The sequence below is a fragment of the Phacochoerus africanus genome, chromosome 2, assembly GCF_016906955.1.
Source record: "Phacochoerus africanus isolate WHEZ1 chromosome 2, ROS_Pafr_v1, whole genome shotgun sequence".
Classification (NCBI taxonomy): domain Eukaryota; kingdom Metazoa; phylum Chordata; class Mammalia; order Artiodactyla; family Suidae; genus Phacochoerus; species Phacochoerus africanus.
In genome coordinates, this window is record NC_062545.1 from 92,901,326 (window position 1) to 92,911,690 (window position 10,365).

At 37.1% G+C, this 10,365-nt stretch overlaps 1 pseudogene; it reads left to right on the top strand.

Moving 5' to 3' along the window:
* The first annotated feature begins 382 nt into the window (after positions 1-382).
* LOC125121064 (olfactory receptor 4C11-like) lies at positions 383-1,783 on the top strand (annotated as a pseudogene).
* Positions 1,784-10,365: the final 8,582 nt, after the last annotated feature.

Consider the following 10,365-nt stretch of genomic DNA (forward strand, 5'->3'; position numbering starts at 1 on the left):
GCATGTGTTAGCACTCCATTTATTATAGGAAGGCTAAATTTTAAAGTGTTTAATTCATTTGATCAAGGGATGTATTCTTTATGCAGTTCTCAATCTCCATTGTAATAAACATTTTTAAAGGAATTTACTTTTTGTTCTCAAAATACAAAGACCTGGATACAAGGCAACCAGTTTCTGAACCAACAGATGGATCTGGGAGAAGCTTGGACATCTGCAAATTTCCAAAGATTCATAGCAGATTAAAGGTGGCTGGAGGTAACAGTGCATTAAACAAAAGGAATACAGAGTTCAACCCACTGATCTTCCCAAGATGTCACTTTTTCTCTCTGAAGATTAAGCCTTTGTCAACAGCATCTTACCTACAACCATTGGCATGGTTGGCATGTCAATGAATAACAGTGTGACCGAATTCATTCTTTTTGGATTGACATAGGATGCAGGAAATTAGAAAGAAATATTTGGAGTATTTTTGATTCTATACCTTGCAACATTGTTGGGGAACTTTCTCATTGTAGTGACTATTAAGACCAGCTGGACACTTGAGAGTCCCATGTACTTCTTCCTATTTTATCTGGCCTTTGCTGATGCCTGCTTCTCTACAACCATAACCCCCAGGTTAATTGTAGATGCCCTTTCTCAGAAGAAGACCATTTCCTATAACGAGTGCATGACCCAGTGCCAGGGCCAGCTCAGCAGGATGGGGCCGAAGAATGGGTGCTGTGGAACTTAAGGAAAAAAGGTTAACATAAAACAAGAAACAGAGACATTTATCTTAAGTAAAGGTGGAGCTGGGGGACTCAAGGTCTCAGGGACCCAGAGCCCACCTCAAGAATCCACACTGCTTTTATTGTGCTCTTTAGATGAGATCAACTGAGGAGTGGCTATGGGTGGATGATACAGGGTTTATTACTATTATATAAGTTCTTTTACTATTTAAAAAGCCACTTAGGTGGTAAAGGGTTAAGCTCTTACTCTGACCTCTAGGCACATAACAGTTAAGTCACTTATGCCTTTAGGTCTTTGTTCTTAAGCTTAAGTCATTTACCAGTACTGTGACTGTTTTTCCAAGCAGGAAGATGGGATAAAGTAAGACAAGAAGATGGGATAAAGTAAAGAAGGACAAGATGGAGTTTTCAAGGAAACATGTCTTGCAACAACCCAGGTCTTTGCAAGCCATTTCTTTGGCTGCATGGAAATCTTTGTTCTCATCCTCATGGCCTTTGATCGCCACATAGCCATTTGTGAGCCTCTGTGATACACAACCATCATGAGTTGGCAAGTCTGTGGTGCACTGGTGAAACTGGCCTGGGTGGGATCTTGTGTCCACTCTTCAGCACAGATTTTCCTGGCTTTGAGATTGACCTTCTGTGGCCCCAATGTGATTGACCACTATTCCTGTGATTTGCAGCCCTTGTTGAAACTTGCCTGCATGGACACATATGTGATAAATTTGTTAGTTGTTTCTAATAGTGGAGTCATATGCATGGTGAGTTTCATAATCTTGCTTATCTTCTATTTTGTCATCTTTTACTCACTCAGAAACCACACTGCAGAAGGAAGGTGGAAAGCCCTTTCCACATGCACCTCCCACTTTATTGTGGTTGTCATATTTTTTGGCCCATGTATATCCATATACACATGCCCACCAATCACATTTCTAATAGACAAAATGGTGTCTGTGTTTTATAGTATTGGGACACCCTTGCTCAACCCCCTGATCTATACATTAAGGAATGCAGAAGTAAAAAGTGCCATGAAAAATGTATGGTGTAGCAACGTGTGACTTCAGTTAATAAATGATATACAGGAATTCTAATGTATATTTCCTTAACAGATTAGTTTTGTTTAATAAGCAGGAAAGATAACATATTTTTGTTGGGAAACAAGAATTAAGAAATATGTAGGTATAGATAAAAAGATAGCTATAGATACATCATACCTTTATTCTAGAGGATTGCATTAAATATGATTAATGATTTTGAACACTCTCTGATGACTCTTACTTGAATTCTATCAATATCTGACCACATTGACATGGTAATCTATAGAGATATTTCTTCAAAAAGAAATGTACTACTGACATAATGAGTGTTTGTGCTTGTGTTCACATTGATTCTTTTGCTAGATTTTATTCTAGATCTTATGAATGTGTTCATAGGAGTTAATCCATAAGGGGCAGGAACCTTAAAGAATCAAAATTACTGTCCTGACCATCTGGGGGTTAGAGAAGATGTACTGAGAAAATGTTGCTCTGGAAATTCATGCCTGAACCTGCCTCTGTGATGTATCTGCATTGATGGACCCTCAAACTCCAATAAAACTGGAAATATCAGTGAAAACCTAGACTATCCTTGGAAAACCTCTCAAAGTTCTAGGCAGAGTGAGGATGGGGGGAATCTTATATTTGACTTTGTAGGAAATATTAGCCAGTCAATTGCCCTTCAGAGTCTTTCACATCACTCTTCCTAAAGGAGAGGGAGGGGGGAGTAAAAGAGTTTGGCAACAGGAATCTGCAGAAGAGGATGTAAAAGGAAGTAGGACAGAAAATAATTCATGTTGAAGGGAGAAAATGTGAAATGTAGTGGTCATTTTATCCAAGTGGGAGAGAAGGAGCTTTATCTTCCATATATTTTGAGAATCACTTTGGGATATATGAACATTTGCAGGAAAAAAAATGAAGTTTCAATATATTCCTGTATTATTAAGCTTCCTTGGCTGTTACGTTTATTTGAGTATTGGGATAGAAGCTTTTTTTTTTTTTTCTGCTTCCCAATAACATCTGAAAACTCAAAAATCCAGATTTCTTGGGGAGCTTAAAATTGAAAAGTCAGTTCTAGTGCTTCTCGAGTTTGGCCCTTCAGCTTTTTATGAGATTTTTAAAAACTATGTATTCTCACTTTTGAAAATAGCCTAGTCTGTATATATAATACCCACTTGACACCACTGCCATCACCTTATAGTCTCATAATTAAATAGTATCTTTTTTTTTCAGTACCCAAGTTTATAATTCCTATAAAATTGGCACCAAGAATATTGCTTTAATGATGCAGGCAATTGAGAAAAAAAACTCAATGAACTTCATAAGTATGTGAATTATTTCTATCAAGTGAAGATAAATATTATCATGTTGCACCAAAGATCCCTAATTGTTCTGATATAGAAAGTGGTGGTAGAAAAACAACAACAACAACTGTTTAAGACCATAAGGGACATTTATCAGAGCTCTCAATATCGTATTCACAAGTGGCAATTTTGTTTCACACTCCCTCCAAATAAACACTCCTGATTTTTCTAACGTTATATCAGATAGTTCTATTTTTAAAGTATTTGAGTCTAGTCCTATACAGATTACATTTAAGTGTAATTAGTTCTTAAGTAACAAAGATATAATCCAAATAAAACTTTAATTCTTATCTCTGGCTGGCCCTTCTTGAGTTTAATAGATTGGGGAAATTTTATTTTTTGTCTGTGCCTAGATGAAAACCCAAGGATTTTATTTTCCTTAATAGGTAATACAGAACCCAGTTTCACTTAGACTTTAGACAAGGGCTAATTAGAAAAATAGTCAAACGACACAAAAGTCTTATTGACCTGGTGTCTTAACAACCTGGCTTACTGTCTCTGGGCTTGAGGGATATTGAAAACTTTTTATTTTCTTTCCTTTTGGTGACTTTTTATAGTTCCTCTCATTCTGGTATTCTTGACATAGGAGGGAAACGTCTATTCCTTATAATCATTAGTGACTCCTTGCTTAGCCCTTAGAAAGCCAGGGATTACTTTAAAAATTCTTCACTCTTCTATGCGACTCTTGGTTTGGTCCTTCAAAAAGTCATGTATGCCTTAAGAAAAAAAAAAGAAAAAAAAAGAAAGGAAGGAAGGAAGAAAAAGAAAGGAGTTCCTGTCATGGGGCAGTGGAAATGAAACCGACTAGGAACCATGAGGTTGCAGGTTTTATCCCTGGCCTTGCTCAGTGGGTTAGGACCCTGGAATTGCCATGAGCTGTGTTGTAGATTGTAGACATGGCTTGGATCCTGTGTTGCTGTGGCTGTGGTGTAGGCTGGCAGCTGTACCTCTGATTGGACCCCTAGCCTGGGAACCTCCATATGCAGTGAATATGGCCCTAAAAAAAAATGCCTTGTATGGCTCCACAATGGCAGTCTGTGGGGAAACATCCATGCATCTCTGCCCTAAGGAACACTATTAATGCAGAAATACTGTTAATGTAGCCTGACATCATTGACCCACACTAGCCTGCTTCCACGAGTCTCCTTCCTGCCTAGACTTTTCTGATCTCAGTCCTTTGTGCCCACAAATATTGAGGACCTCATGATAGGCTCTCAGAATTACACTCAACTGCACGCACATGCACAAACACACAAAAATTAACACACACACAAAGTATGGGATAAAGACAGGGCATAACTCTACCATGATTTTCTCCAAGGTTGTTCTCACAAACCAGTCTCCCACTTTATAATCTGACTAGATTTATATCCTTTGCCTAGTTGTAGGATGCTTATTTTTATTATTTCCTTTGGTTTGGAGACAGGCATAGAGTGATTTGAGTGAGGTTTCTAATTGCCTATCTATTGTGTCTAGTCAAAATTTCAGTTTTAACTTTTTTTACTTAAGAAATGTTAATTCATAAATACTTTGTATTAACACTGGAATTTAAGAGAATTCATCTTCTTTTAGAAAGGGATTGTACATTACTCCAAGTAGAGAAGAATTTTTTGCACTCACGTAAAACATACATTATATGGACAAAATTTTGTACAATTATTTATAAACAGGTAAAATGACCAAGTGAATTGGGTGGAGAATGACTTTAGAAGGAATAATGGAGAAAGAGGGAAGGGTTACTCCAAGCACAATGTCAACTGAAGAAAAAAAAAAGAGCACAATCTAAAAGTTGAGAATTATGTTTTATTTGGTGAACAGAACTGAGGACTTGAGCCTAGAAGAGAGCAAGACTGCTATGAAGAAGGAAGGAAGGAGCCAGGGTATTCAGGAGTTTTGCAAAACAAACAAATAAACAACAACAACAAAAACCCAGGTAGTATGAACATCAAATTGCTACTCTTAATAAAGTATAGCACTGGAACTATGTCTGGTCACTTGTGACAGAGCATGATAATGTGAGAAAAAAGAAAGTATACATGTATGCATAACTGGGTCACCTTGCTGTGCAGTAGAAAATTAACAGAACACTGTAAATCAGCTATATGTAAAAAATAAAAAGGAAAAAAGTTAAAGAAATCCAGGCATCTCAACAAATTTAGCACTCCTCTTTCTATGGAAAGATGTAAGAGTGGGCTCTTTGAAATCATTCCTTTGATATATGCCTTAAGTATCTAGGGCCAGTATCCTGCTCTGATGTTCTTTTTTTTATTTTTTATTTTTTATTTTTATTTTTTTTTTATTTTCCCACTGTACAGCAAGGGGGTCAGATTATCCTTACATGTATACATTACAATTACATTTTTTCCCCCAGCCTTTCTTCTGTTGCAACATGACTATCTAGACAAAGTTCTCAATGCTATTCAGCAGGATCTCCTTGTAAATCTATTCTAAGTTGTGTCTGATAAGCCCAAGCTCCCGATCCCTCCCACTCCCTCCCCCTCCCATCAGGCAGCCACAGGTCTTTTCTCCAAGTCCATGATTTTCTTTTCTAAGGAGATGTTCATTTGTGCTGGATATTAGGTTCCAGTTATAAGTGATATCATATGGTATTTGTCTTTGTCTTTCTGGCTCATTTCACTCAGTATGAGATTCTCTAGTTCCATCCATGTTGCTGCAAATGGCATTATGTCATTCTTTTTGATGGCTGAGTAGTATTCCATTGTGTATATATACCACCTCTTCCGAATCCAATCATCTGTTGATGGACATTTGGGTTGTTTCCATGTCTTGGCTATTGTGAATAGGGCTGCAATGAACATGCGGGTGCATGTGTCTCTTTTAAGTAGAGTTTTGTCCGGATAGATGCCCAAGAGTGGGATTGTGGGGTCATATGGAAGTTCTATGTATAGATTTCTAAGGTATCTGCAAACTGTTCTCCATAGTGGCTGTACCAGTTGACATTCCCACCAACAGTGCAGGAGGGTTCCCTTTTCTCCACAGCCCCTCCAGCACTTGCTATTTGTGGATTTATTAATGATGGCCATTCTGACTGGTGTGAGGTGATATCTCATGGTAGTTTTGATTTGCATTTCTCTTATAACCAGCGATGTTGAGCATTTTTTCATGTGTGTGTTGGCCATCTGTATATCTTCCATGGAGAAGAGTCTATTCAGGTCTTTTGCCCATTTTTCCATTGATTGATTGGCTTTTTTGCTGCTGGGTTGTATAAGTTGTTTATATATTCTAGAGATTAAGCCCTTGTCGGTTGCATCATTTGAAACTATTTTCTCCCATTCTGAAAGTTGTCTTTTTGTTTTCTTTTGGGTTTCCTTTTCTGTGCAAAAGTTTTTCAGTTTGATGAGGCCCCATGGGTTTATTTTTGCTCTAATTTCTATTGCTTTGGGAGACTGACCTGAGAAAATATTCATGATGTTGATGTCAGAGAGTGTTTTGCCTACGTTTTCTTCTAGGAGTTTGATGGTGTCCTGTCGTATATTAAAGTCTTTCAGCCCTTTTGAGTGTATTTTTCTGCATGGTGTGAGGGTGTGTTCTCGTTTCATTGCTTTGCATGCAGCTGTCCAGGTTTCCCAGCAATGCTTGCTGAATAGACTTTCTTTTTCCCATTTGATGTTCTTGCCTCCCTTGTCAAAGATTAATTGACCATGGGTGTCAGGGTTTATTTCCGGATTCTCTATTCTGTTCCATGGGTCTGTCTGTCTGTTTTGATACCAGTACCACACTGTTTTGATGACTGTGGCTTTGTAGTATTTCTTGAAGTCTGGGAGAGTTATGCCTCCTGCTTGGTTTTTGTTTCTCAGGATTGCTTTGGGGATTCTGGGTCTGTTGTTGTTGCATATAAATGTTTGGATTGTTTGTTCTAGTTCTGTGAAAAATGTCATGGGTAATTTGATAGGGATTGCATTGAATCTGTAGATTGCTTTGGGTAGTATGGCCATTTTTACAATATTGATTTTCCCAATCCAGGAACATGGAATATCTTTCCATTTCTTTACATCTTCTTTGATTTCTTTGATTAAAGTTTTATAGTTCTCGGCCTATAGGTCCTTTCCCTCCTTGGTCAGGTGTATTCCGAGGTATTTGATTTTGTGAGGTGCAATTTTAAAAGGTATCATGTTTTTGTATTCCTTTTCTAAGATTTCATTGCTGGTATACAGAAATGCAACTGACTTCTGAATGTTAATCATATATCCTGCTACTTTGCTGAATTTATTAATCAGTTCAAGTAGTTTTGGGGTTGAGTCCTTAGGGTTTTCTATGTATAGTATCATGACATCTGCATACAGTGACAGTTTGATCTCTTCTCTTCCTATGTGGATGCCTTTTATTTCTTTTGTTTGTCTAATTGCTGTGGCTAGGCCTTCCAAAACTATGTTGAAGAGCAGTGGTGAGCGTGGGCATCCCTGTCTTGTTCCAGATTTGAGTGAGAAGGCTTTCAGTTTTTCCCCATTGAGTATTATATTTGCTGTGGTTTTATCATAAATGGCTTTGATTATATTCAGGAATGTTGCCTCTATACCCACTTTGGCGAGGGTCTTGATCATGAATGGATGTTGGACTTTGTCAAATGCTTTTTCTGCATCTATTGAGATGATCATGTGATTTTTGACTTTTTTTTGTTAATGTGGTGTATGATGCTGATTGATTTGCGTATGTTGAACCATCCTTTGAACCTGGGATGAACCCAACCTGGTCATGTTGTATAATTTTTTTTGGTATATTGTTGGATTCGGTTGGCTAAGATTTTGTTGAGAATTTTTGCATCTATATTCATCAATGATATTGGGTGATACTTTTCTTTTTTGGTGGTATCTCTGTCTGGTTTTGGAATGAGGGTGATGGTGGCATCATAGAATGTCTTTGGGAGTATTCCTTCTTCTTCAAACTTTTGAAAGAGTTTAGGGAGGATGGGCACCAGTTCCTCTTTATATGTTTGATAAAATTCACCTGTGAAGCCATCTGGTCCTGGACTTTTATTTGTCGGGAGTGATTTTATGACCTCTTCCATTTCATTTCTAGTGATCGGTCTGTTCAGTTGGTCTGTTTCTTTTTGATTGAGTTTTGGCAGGCTGTAAGATTCTAGAAAATTGTCCATTTCTTCCAGATTGTCAAACTTGTTGCCGTATAGTTGTTCATAGAATTCTCTTATAGTTTTTTGTATTTCTGCTGTATCCGTTGTGATTTCTCCTTTTTCATTTATAATTTTGGTTCTTTGGGTTCTTTCTCTCCTCTTTTTAGTAGTCTGGCCAGGGGTTTGTCCATTTTGTTTACCTTTTCAAAGAACCAGCTCTTGGTTTTATCAATTTTCTCTATTGTTTTTTGAGTCTCTATTTTATTGATTTCTTCTTTGATCTTTATAAGTTCCTTCTTTCTGCTGACTGTAGGACTTTTTTGTTCTTCTTTTTCTAATTCATTTAGGTGGAGGGTTAAGTTGTCCATTTGGGATCTTTTTTCTTTTTTGAGAAAGACCTGTATTGCTATAAATTTCCCTCTGAGCACTGCTTTCGCAGCATCCCATAGATGTTGAGAGGTTGTGTCTTCATTATCATTTGTTTCAAGGTATTTTTAAATTTCCTTCTTGATTTCCTCATTGACTGATTGTTTTTTTAGTAGAATGGTGTTTAGTCTCCATGCAGTAGTTTTTTTCTCTTTCCTTTTCCCATGGTTGGTTTCTAATTTCATGGCATTGTGGTCAGAGAAGATACTTGAGATAATTTCTATGCTCCTAAATCTATTGAGGTTAGCTTTGTGTCCCAATGTGTGGTTGATTCTTGAGAATGTTCCAAGAGCATTTGAGAAGAATGTGTATTCTGCTTTTTTTGGATGTGGTGTCCTGAAGATATCAATTAAGACTAACTTTTCTATTGCTTCCTTTAGGCTCTCTGTTGCTTTATTGGTTTTCTGTCTAGAGGATGTGTCCATTGATGTGAGGGGGGTATTAAGGTCTCCTACTATGATTGTATTCTCATCAATATCTCCCTTTATGTCTGTTAATATTTGTTGTATGTATATGGGTGCTCCTGTATTTGGGACATATATGTTGACCATAGTCACATCCTCTCCTTGGATGAATCCCTTAATCATTAAGTAGTGTCCTTCTTTGTCTTTCTTTATGTCTTTTGTTTTGAAGTCTCTTTTGTCTGATATGAGTGTTGTGACTCCTGCTTTTCTGTCGTGTCTATTGGCGTGAAATATTTTTCCCCACCCTTTCACTTTCAATCTATATGTATCCTTTTTCCTAAGGTGAGTTTCTTGTAGGCAGCATATTGAAGGTTTTTGCCTTTTTATCCACTCAGCCACTCTGTGTCTTTGGATTGGGGTGTTCAGTCCATTGACATTTAAGGTGATAATTGATAGATGATTATTTATTGCCATTTGAACCTCGTGTTCCAGTTGATTCTATGGTTCTCCATTCTTCCTTTTTTTTTTTTTTTGGTTGGATGTCTCCTGTTATTATCTGCTTGATTGTATTTTTTTTTTTCATTTTTTGCAAATGCAATATTTGGTTTTGGCTTGTGGTTGCCCTGTTTTTTAAGTATGCTAACCCCTTCCCATAATTGTGTGTTTTAGCCTGATGGTCCTGTAAGTTCAAACACTTCATTACTATCTTAAAATTAAGAAGAGAAACATACAAACAAACAAAAAGGGTTATTTACTTCCTAACATCCCTTGCCCACATTTTATGGTTTTGATGACTCTTTTTTATTTTTTTCTTTTTAATTTTATTTTGTTTGAGGCCTGTTCATGATTAAATCTGTATGCTGGCTTATTTGAGTGACTGCTCTCTGATTGCGATTTCCTCAGTCCTAGTTCTTCCTCTTCTTTTTTTTTTTGTTCTTTTCTTTTTTCTTCCGTTTCCTTCCTTTCTTTTTGGTTTAGAGAAGCCCTTTCAATATTTCCTTTAACCTGGGTTTTGTGTTGCTGTATTCTTTATGTTTTTGTTTGTTGGAAAATATTTTATTTCCCCTTCTATTTTAAATGATATTCTTGCTGGATAGAGTATTCTAGGTTGCATATTTTTTCCTTTTAGCACTTTAAATATCTCTTGCCATTCCCTCCTGGCCTGTAGTGTTTCTGTAGAGTAGTCAGCTGATATTCTTATGGGGGTTCCCTTGTAGGTAACCTTCTGTTTTTCTCTTGCTGCATTTAGGATCCTCTCTTTATCACTAACTTTGGCCATTTTTATTATGATGTGTCTTGGTGTGGGTCTATTTGGGTTCAGTT